Genomic DNA, 11,200 nt, shown 5'->3' with positions numbered 1-11,200 from the left:
ATTCCGCGTGGAATCGGCCGATGCTCGAGGGCTGTCGTTTAAGAAGTGCCCTTCAGATCATGACAAATCTGCCCTTGAGCCTTGAGGCGTATGCAACCGATTGCCCTCATCATTCTCCGTTTTTTATTACCTTATTAAATGTTGTTGGAACAGGCAGCTGGTAGGTTGATAGCGTCAATTTTTTCGCTGACAGGCGACCGAATGTCTCGTGTTTGTTAGCGTATTTTTAGACTGTAGTCCCGTCAATACTGTAGCGCTTAGATAAGTTCTGACAGGCGCTTTGTTTTCTCTGTCGACAGACGTGAACACATATAATTTAGCTACCGAAGATAAAATTCCTGATAGACAATATCAGCTTAGATACTTTTGGCATGTTGTGGTATGATGAGAAAAACAAGCATAAGATCATAAAATTCTAGATTACGCAGTCTATAGATTCACATCAAAATTATATGTATACGTAGGTAGGTAAAATGTATCTAGTTACAAATCATACGAGTATTACGAAACCGCTCCAATGACAAAAATAGTTGTCTAATAGGTATTATTGAAGCTCTTAGGTAGCATTGCAGGTATAATTCCAAACTTTAGATTTATACTACTTTGTGTAATAGAAAGAAAAGTGATATTTTCCAATGTTTATGCGGAAAAGGTTGAAGTGTCCATCTACTTTACCATCTCGCTGTATATCTAAGCTAAAAGGACATGAATACGTCTTTGGGGAGTTGTTTGGTGTTGTACGAGATCTTGTTTTTCTGTTTATTTATTCCGCATGGAGTCAGCCATTCGTCATGCCGGCCCAATACTGTCTGGTGTCGACGAGCCACCGACACAGGCGTGAGAGGAATTTGTGTCGGCCAGGTGAAATATCGTCGACATTTCAAATGTTGCTGGCCCACATTTTATCTTTTGATGTCAGTTTGGGATTTTAGATACATAAACACACAATTCGTCGCTTGCCACTCTAACTGACGTATCTGACATTTTTTTCGAAACTGAGTTATTTACACCATCTTAATCAATTTCGCAAGACGAATCGATCTATCTAATCGCCTGAAAATTTTGCAAAATGTCAGTTACGTCAGTTAGAGAGGCAAGCGACGAATTGAGTGCGTCTCATTTTTGGTTAGATTGTGGCATTAGCCATTTACTTAAAAATTCGAGACGTTCTGCAGACTACGAAGATCTGTAGCTTCTTGCTACGAAACCAGCCGTAGTATTTCGTAGCGTAATACGCTTGAGTTGAAGCTAAATAAATACCTTCTTAGCCGTAGCTTTACTAGTTTGAATTTATCTTTGACGGCATCGTGATTTTGATAATTGAATACCTTAATTGTGGATTGAGTAAACCTAATGTTACTCGTAACTATTTCACATTGTTAGTTAACAAACATCTTTCAATAATTAATATTTACGATGGTTTGATTACAATACCAAATTGTAACACCTAACTTCATCAAGTATAATTAGGTGGGTGACATAACATCTAGCGGGCGCAAACAAAGACGCATAATTAATGCTCTCCTAACATTGTAATTACAATCTCAGTCGCAGACTTTGATGAATCGTGCCGCAGGAACCGTTGAACCCAACATGACGGGCGGTTGTTCTCTAAAGTAATTGCAATAAAGTGCAAAATTGATCGGGTGACCCACGGTCTACGATCCATTTCTCATACCCGATGAAACAGATTTATCTCTTTCAAAACATAAAGCTGTACACAATAGCGCCCAGATCTGATATAAGGTAAGTGCCCCCTACTTCGGTATATTAAGGCTCTTACGACTTTAACATTTTATTTAAAAATAACCAAGCATGATATCAGTATGAAAGCTTTTGTATGCTAAACTTTGGTCTTTTGACAGTAAGTTAATACATAATTTATAGTTATATAGTTTGAACTTTTTTTTATATTAATTGTTCTGCGGACCTCTTGTTTGGATCCTGTTTCGTGACAAAATTTTGCTCTGTTTCTAAGTTCGTGAACTCATGTCCCCTACTTCGGGATAAGGTTTTATGCATCCAGTTAGGATATTTTAATAATGATTAAGGGTTTAATAAATTTAAAAACGATAATAAAAATTTTGAATAAAATAATTATGTGAAATTGACGATATTACTTACCAGAAATATAAGAAATAATGTGAGTTTAGTATAATATTTTGATTTGTTAATTCTAACAGTATGTGAAAATATTTATATAACCATTAGAAATGTAGGGGGTAGGGTCCCCCCCCCCCCGTCGTACCCATAAAATTTTGATCTTTCTAGCGATATGTGAAAATATTTATATAACCATTAGAAATGTGGGGGGTACTTAACTACTTACCCCCCCCCCTTCGTAGCCATAAAATTTTTATTTGTTATTTGTAACCCCCCCTTCTCCCCATAATCCCACCCTTGGAGCTGTTCCAAGTGAGGGTAGCGCCCCCCCCCCCCCTGAAAATAACCCCAGATACACCAATGACTCATAATAATTAGTAAGTAATTAATTAATTTCTTAGTTAGGTAAGTATTAAAAACTAAAAAATATGTCGATTTTTTTGATGGTATGTGACATAAAAGTACCTAACACCATACATTTATATATCACGAACTTGGAAAAAAGTAACAATAATACGGTTCCTTGTTTCGTGATACTGACTATTCCAAATTCCCCAAGTAAAATTCATGGATTATTGTCAAAATGTGTCAATTAACTATTATCTATCCCATATACAATACAAATAAACAAAGATAAATAAAACAAATCGAATAAAACCAAAATTATGCTGGTACTACTTATGCTAATTTATCTTAAAATTGGTCATATATGTGAACTTCAAACTCGTGTCATATAAATTCTAGTGAACGAAACATATACCGAATTTAGGTCATGAGAAACTTAAATAAATGCATTATTTGTTTCATAACTTACATTTAAATTATCATAAATAATTATTTAAAAACCAAGCATCAAAATGTTATCCATAATATCCTTGATTCGGTAGTGTCACGAAATAGGGGACACCCGAAAAATAATATGTACGCTATTTCGTGAGTCAATTAATCGCAATTTTAAAGGAATTCTAAGTTTTCATGTAACTTTTTTCTAAGCCAAATCAATTGTCAAGGAACACATGAAACCACTATTACAAGTTTTATTTAAATGTACGTTCCTTCGCCTTTTTACAAGCTTAAGAAGTTGGAGCGCTAACCTTACGGTGAGAGCAACCTTTGCAAGCCACACGGCTGTTTTTGGCTCTCTGAGAGTTTGAAGCTTTGTATTGCTCTCATTTTTGGCGCCACAATGTTGGTACTTGGTTTTTTAGATAGCTTAAATAATAGAGTTTTTGTAGTAATGAAGAATTTTTATAAATAATATTCCATTTGCTTATTATTTGAGCTAGAAAAAAAACTTACGAACTTATGTACTATCACGAACTAGTAGCCGTTTACCTTAAATAGAAGAAATTGAAATAGAATTAATAACGCATTAAGTGATCAATTTTAAAAGTTACTTCCGAACCATTGTTTGGAGAATCCGAACTTGATTAGTCCGTCCAATAAGCATTAATCAACCAAATAATTTATCTCAATTCAAGAAATTCTAAAGAGACTTCAGTAGGGTAATTCAAGTGCAATCTGTCATTTCAATCTATTCTATTTGTCATTTAGCTTGTTTAATCTGTGCTGAATAAAGTGCACAATATTTAAGCAGGATATGGTTGCACGCGGATTCTTAGAGAGTTAAATCTTTTGGCCAATAGAAAACGTCATAATAGTTATTATATGAACTGGGATTGGTCAATGACTTTTGAAATTAAAATCCGATGGCCTGAAAAAATCGGTTTTCCAACAAACGTCAGTTACGCGCAAGGAGGTTTAGCTATTTATCCATCGAAGTTAATAAGGGAGAAGACATAAGACTAATTTTATTATTTGCCTGCCGCGACCCGGTTTTTACGAACAATGACGATGACGAACGATGAACCAGTAACGAGGAGCACACTTAGCAATGCTTCCAGGTTGCGCCTCGGTATCAATTAAGTAACATTTTCCGTTAAGTTTACTTTATGGCCAACTAAAGGACTTTTGCCGTCTCCATGGACAAACTCGAAGTATGATAACTACAGTCATTGTCAAAATTTTGCACTGCCATTGCCGCTGGATACCATATATCGCTACTATATTCATAGATAATAGACTTTCAGTTAATCGTCAAAATTGACATTGTTTTTTAAATAACAACAAATGGTATGAATTTTTAAATGTGATATTTTTATAAAGGTAAGTCCCCAAAACAACATTTGATAGCCTATTTTCTTTCGTTGGCATCTAAGTTCCTGTTTTCTACATATATGTTACTACTACCTATTGGATAAGTAACTAAGAACTTTGTCGTTTATTCCATGTGAACAAAATCCCTAAAAGCCCATTTGTAATAATATTCTTACTAAACACTGCTGAAAAAGGACTAAACTTCTGAGCTATGAACGTATAATCCAGTAGCATTAAGTAGGTAGGTACCTACGTATAGCGACGTTGGAACTTGATATAGAAGTTAGCTGTTTTATATTTTTTTTCACAGCAGAAATCTTTATCTTTGATCTTAATATCTGATCGTACGTATTGTCTTTTAAAATATTACATTTGCCTAAATAAAAATAACCGACCTGCTGCTTATGTAAATTATAATTATTTATAACCCTACTTACAATGCATAACAATCATAATTAGGTATTACCTATAACCCTACTTAACAATGCATAACAATCATAAGATAGTTTGGCGTATAAGTAGGTAGGTAGGTACTATCTAGGCCGAAGGTGGAAGCGATCGACCCGGAAATATTCTCAACTATCATAATATGTATTTAGAACAGTCCCTCCTTACCAATGATATTATAGATAATACCATTGCTCCTTACTTACCATCAATGCAATCGAGCAGACAAAGGACATTGATAAAAATCGCCCTAAGATTTTGAAAGACTTAGTATGTACCATAATTTTATGTATATTTTATTTATTTACTTGCAAGTGTCCAAACCTATCGGACAAGTTGCAGTTCGAAAAAATATTTTAAAAGTATTTAAACGAAATCAAAGTCACCGACATATTGACAGAGCAGAGACAGAGATGCGCTTTTTTAATTCGATTTAAGTAAATAATGGTATGATCGATTAGACTAGAGTCTAATCATTAGACCTTTAGACGGGCGCAGATCCGCCGCGCCCGCAGCGCTTCAGTGGATTATTGCATTTTATGTATATTTAATCACATTTATTTACCTACATTTACATATTTACTCTTTTCTTTAAGTGTAGACACTGTTTATGTATAAGTCCACTATTGCATGCCGTGGCAACCTATAATTAAGGCAGCACTTAGATTAAGTTAAATACGTTGTAAATATTTATTGTCTTCCAGTGTATGTCTTGTTGGTTGTCCTATTAAATAAATAAAATAAATATTTATAGCAACACAATGTTTAAAAATAAAATTTTTCAAAAACGATCAATTTAATCGATTATGTCTATTCTAAATGGACATCCCTATTTGTTAGTCAAATTGTCATTCACTCGCATCACCTTTTCTCTCTCACTCACTCTTGCTGTGTTGCTGTCTTGCTTGATCCTTCTTTGTGATTCGTTTGTGTTTTAGCTTTTATTTTCGGAACTTTATTAACTACAAACTTGGCTATTCAAACGGACTCTGATTGATTGCAATAACGACATACTCAGCCTGGGATTTACTGTTTTTGTGTGGCTCGGCCAAGGCTCGGCTGGTGGTTCTATGGTGTTAGAAAATGAGCAACTTAATTATACACAACAATGGGCAGCACCTCGATCGGTAAGTAGGTACCTACATTTTGCTCTGCAATCTTATGAATAAGTACTAGCCTTGCCAAACTTCTGAATTGCCATTCTCATGGCGGGTTGTCTTGAAATGAATGTTCCGCTATTATCTGTGGTTCAACCCTGGACAGTGTGGACAGCCAGGCCCGATTCGATTGTAAGAAACTAGTCGATGGTACAGCGCAATGGAGGCATGAGCGAAACAACAATTATGTTGACAATCCAGCTGGTTTTGGTGTAAATCTAAGGAATTATTTACTTTGACACTATCTCCCTGCTCTCAATGAAAGCTTGTTTTGTTTTGTTTTTTGGAACTAAGACTACTAGATTATTATTTTTTGTAACTAAGTTTGTAACACGTCATAATTAATTATTATAACAACAATGCTTATTTACTAAAGCTGTTTAACCCTACCCTCTGACCCAAAATTCTACTAACAGCACATAATATTGAATTATCATTTTTTTTATGGTTTGCGGCTCAATTTATTCAACGCACAGGAGTATGTGTGGCATGGCATGCAATGAATCTATTTATTTTTACAGGTTACATTACAGCTCATGATCTTATATGCACAACATGTTGGACCCAAGCCCAAGATACAACACAAATGCATCTACTTCAAATCTTAGCAGAAAATGTGTGCTTTGCAGTAGAACACTAGAGCCTAGAACACGTTCACATCAGCTCATGTCCCTGAGAACTAACACTCAACATCATATTAACATCAGGAACATAATTGTGGAACGACTAACTCCATTAGAGGTAATGCACGCTAAAGTCCTTATTTAATAAAATGTTATTGGCTATACAATCAGTCTAATTCTTGTAAAGTTATTGGTTTCTGTAAATTAATACTAAAATAAAATAATTTAAGTGCGGGACATTAAAAAACTGATAATTTTTTTAAACTTATTTCTAATTATTATTTTTAAACAGGTTACTGCAAATGACTACATCTGTGGGGCTTGTCACTCATTATTGCAAAGAGATACCACACCTACTTCACAAGACTCCAGATATGCCAACCGGTGCCCCGGTAGGTCACCAACAAGTTTGTGTTGGATGTGGTTGTTCATTATTGCGAACTTGAAGTCATTGTTTGGATACAGAGAATAATCAAGATATACCTATTAAACATTGTTCGAAATTGGATTCAACCCAGAGAGGTAAGAGCCCTGCCAGTTTTATAATACATAAAAATAATTATGCCGGTTTATTATAATAATAAAAAAGGTTTTTTCCGAATCAGCCTTCCCATCCTTCAACTCCTTCCATTGCTTTCAATCTGCCACTACTCTCATCCATACAGGTTATACAGGGTGGAAACGATAAGTGATCTCACTCGATTATTTCTAAACTACACAAGATATCGATAAACTGGTTACTCATCCTGAAAGTGCTTCACGAGCTCTTTCTAACGGTATCAGTAAATAGTTACAGAATTAACTGGATCTATCCGAAAATTCAATGTTTTCAGCCTCCATACTAAATGTATGCCAGCCACACAATATTAAAAGTGTTATAGATCACTTATCGTTTCCACCCTGTATAATACAAATAGACTTATATTATTAAAACATTGCAATATTATTACTTACATAATATTAAACATAATTTTTTACTATTATAAAGCCAGTTAAAAATTCCCTGAGCCAAATAAACTCAGTAAAGTTTTATTTATACTTCCTGCATAACAACAGACTACTCTTTTAAACTACCACTATTCTCACTCTCAATCCTCGTTCCTCATTCATCCCTTTCGTTTCCTCCATAGACCAATCATTCCTCATCATTCAGCGTTCAAATCATAAATTATCTTTCATCACTCATCTTACTATTCCGTTACACACAAAAGTCATTAATCCTATATAAATATTGCTCTTCTTATTGTTGAACTGTGAATCTGATGTTTTATTTTATTTTCAGATTCGTCCTTCAGATCTTCTTTGCCATAGATACTATCAGAGAGCACGAATTACTACAGTTGGTGCTTATTTAATGAAGCTGAGGACCGGTGATTCAGATGACAGAATAGCTACATTACTTGGCATTTCAAGGAGTACTCTTACAAAATATGTAATGAAAGCACGCAGTATGATGGAGGAACATTTCGTACCAGCACATTTAGGGTTACAACATATTAGTAGAGAGGAAGTAGCCCAAAGAAACCTTTATGTTCCAGTCTCTTTTCGGGAAGCCAGGAAACGATTTACCACAAAGAAAGGCTATTGTCATCATGGATGGTACATACATACATTTATGTGCAAAAAAGTAGCAATTATGCATACCAAAAAAAAAACTTATTCCCTATACAAATATCGGAATCTCGTTAAACCATTTATGGTACTTTGTTGTGATGGCGACATCATTGATGTATTGGGCCCATATTTAATAGAAAATGTAGAACATGACCATTAATAAATAATAAGTACCTACATACGTATTTTCATTTATACCTACATAACTGCCTACTTACCCTTGGGTCGGAATAAAGATATTTTTGGATTTAAATGTAAGTAAAATATATTAACTTCTTTTTAAAAAATGTTTGGCTTTTCCGTAGGCATTCCTATTTTTCCAATACGCAAAGTTCTATTTGCTGCTATTCATACGGTTTGACAAAGGGGTTCTTTATCGATCTACGATTTAAAGTGTAATTAAGACGTCTCTCCTACATATCTATACCTACTTATAATAAATCTGTAGAGAGGTCAATTCTGTACATGAAATATAATTTTCAAAATAACTATCAGGGGGTGATACTGATGCCAAAAATGCAATCAGTAAAATTTTTGTCTGTCTGTCTGTCCGTCTGTATGTTCCTTATAGAAACAAAAACTACTCGACGGATTTTAACGAAACTTGGTACAATTATTCTTCATACTCCTGGGCAGGTTATAGTATACTTAGGAATTCTCACGGGAACAGGAATTAGCGGGAAAATCCTTTTGTATGAAAAATCTAAACCGCTTAAGTTAGACGCTTTAAATTTCGCACGTAGGTACTTTAGTAAACTAATTCCCACGGGAACGGGAATTCGCATTATTATACATATAATTCTTGACAATAAATAGTTTTATTAGCAACTAGCGGCCGCCCGCGACTTCGTACGCGTGGATCCCGTTTTACCCCCTTCATCTATCTTACGCGGTTTAGATTTTTTCGTTCAAATGTTTTTTCCCGTTCACGTGGGAATTTTGCAATATTCTGTTGTAACTAAGCTTTAAGTTTATTAAGATACCTACATGTCAAATTTCAAGCGTCTAACTAAAGCGGTTTAGATTTTTCATACAAAGGGATTTTCCCACGAATTCCAGTTCCCGTGGGAATTAGTTTACTAAAGTACCTACGTGCGAAATTTAAAGCGTCTAACTTAAGCGGTTTAGATTTTTCATACAAAAGGATTTTCCCGCTAATTCCTGTTCCCGTGGGAATTCCTAAGTATACTATAACCTGCCCAGGAGTATGAAGAATAATTGTACCAAGTTTCGTTAAAATCCGTCGAGTAGTTTTTGTTTCTATAAGGAACATACAGACAGACAGACAGACAAAAATTTTACTGATTGCATTTTTGGCATCAGTATCACCCCCTGATAGTTATTTTGAAAATATATTTCATGTACAGAGTTGACCTCTCTACAGATTTATTATAAGTACCTATAGAAGATAGAAAATGGAAATGTACTTCTGTTATGCTAATAACCTCAAAATCTGAAGCATTTTTCCTATTGTAACGAATCTCCCGCTTATCCGTGCTTTAAGTATCTACACTAATATTATAAAGAGGAAAACTTTGTTTGTTTGGTTGTAATGAATAGACTCAAAAACTATTGGACCGTTTTTATTAAATTCTTTCACCATTCGAAAGCTACATTATCCACGAGTAACAGGCTAAATTTTATTTTGGAAAATAATAGGGTTCCGTAAAATATGTAGGTACCTAATGTAGGCCACGCGCGCGAAGCCGCGAGCGAAAAGCTAGTGGAGTATAAGGTGACAATCGTTAAGTAATTTCACATATAAAAATCATTATTTCATTGCTTGGGGGTCTTGGGGCGAACGATGTATGGACGCAGAACAATATCCTTTATTTTCAAATTTAAGCAAAAAGCATTCTGTGGTTATAAAATACCTATGCTTATTTGCACCTAGTTTATCAATCACCATGTTAATTCCATGCTTTCTATCCAGTCGACTGCTCTAACGACAAGGGTGGGCAGTCGTTGAGATGACAGCGCGAAAATCGTCGGCATCCACTAATTATGACCCTTATGTACCACTATATTGACAAAGTTCTCCGTCTTCGTACGCGATATTGGAAATTTGGCATCTACCATCGGCTGATCTGACATTAGGCGTAGTCTGGCTTTGATATTCAATTTTCAACTGTATTACCTTGACAATCAGTTCAAAATTGATTACTAGAAAATTATTTGACAGACGATTTCTACTCTCGACAAATGCATTTGAATTAGCCCACAGATCTATAATAAATTCTAAAATCACTCTTTCTCGGAACTCACCATTTTTATGTTGCAAATATTTGACCGGCTTTATTCATTATTCACGACATTGAAATTAAAATGAATAAGAAAACTGATGAAGTGACGATAATAAAGCCCGGATAACATTATTATTGTTCCGATTTCTGTATAATTTTGAAATAAATTTATTTGCCCGGCGTCTTTGTTCTTACGGAAATTCATGAAAGTTTACTTTTCAGTAGCTGAAAGATTTTATTCGTAACAATGTTATAGATCTTTGAAACACTGGAATACCTAATTCCACAAAGTTTGTTGGGCTGTTGCTAATTTGATTTATTTTGTTTTGTTTTTCAGTCGATTTAATTTTTACTGAAAGGTGGGATAATGTGGTCCATCGCTGTTTCATCGAATATCGTCCGTGTTCGCGTAGGGTAGGTATTGAAATAAATCTTGGCAACACAATACGCAATAATGGCGGTCCGGGGGGTGTTGTGGCAGTGTAGCTTTTATCAGAAATATTTCTATTGAAAAATGATGGGGCTAAATGTTTTCCTCCGTTCCATACCTACCTATACCTACAACACAGAATACCTGTATTCTTCGAATCATTGCCAGCTCAACAGAATGTGATTTCATCGCTAAATCGTCTAAATATTTTACGAAGATAAAATCTAAAGGGACTGCAAACTAATAGGGCAATTCTCGAATCGCAGATCGTCGCGGGGACCGTCACCTTATCTCGCCTTGGTTGTTTGCTTCCGACCCAGAGGTGTATTTGTCACACTCCATTTTACCAGAGTAGGTATTAGACGGATAAAATCCTCCTTTTGTTAAAAGTTCAAAAGTTTTATAAAATTCAGGAGTGGAATACTT

General features: G+C 35.0%; 1 long non-coding RNA gene across 3 annotated transcripts; it reads left to right on the top strand.

The window, feature by feature from the left end:
• The first annotated feature begins 5,570 nt into the window (after window positions 1-5,570).
• On the top strand, window positions 5,571-8,266 carry LOC135077824 (uncharacterized). Of its 3 annotated transcripts, none has more exons than XR_010258517.1 (4): window positions 5,571-5,834; window positions 6,386-6,605; window positions 6,780-7,009; window positions 7,770-8,266. It is a non-coding gene; the product is annotated as an uncharacterized LOC135077824 (long non-coding RNA). The 3 variants fall into 3 exon arrangements; XR_010258518.1 differs by lacking the exon at window positions 5,571-5,834 and adding an exon at window positions 5,862-6,076; XR_010258519.1 differs by lacking the exon at window positions 6,386-6,605 and having other exon boundaries at window positions 5,576-5,834.
• Window positions 8,267-11,200: the final 2,934 nt, after the last annotated feature.

Source organism: Ostrinia nubilalis, chromosome 14, assembly GCF_963855985.1.
Source record: "Ostrinia nubilalis chromosome 14, ilOstNubi1.1, whole genome shotgun sequence".
NCBI lineage: Eukaryota > Metazoa > Arthropoda > Insecta > Lepidoptera > Crambidae > Ostrinia > Ostrinia nubilalis.
Note: the sequence above shows the minus strand (reverse complement) of the source record. Positions and strands in the feature narration are given on the sequence as shown.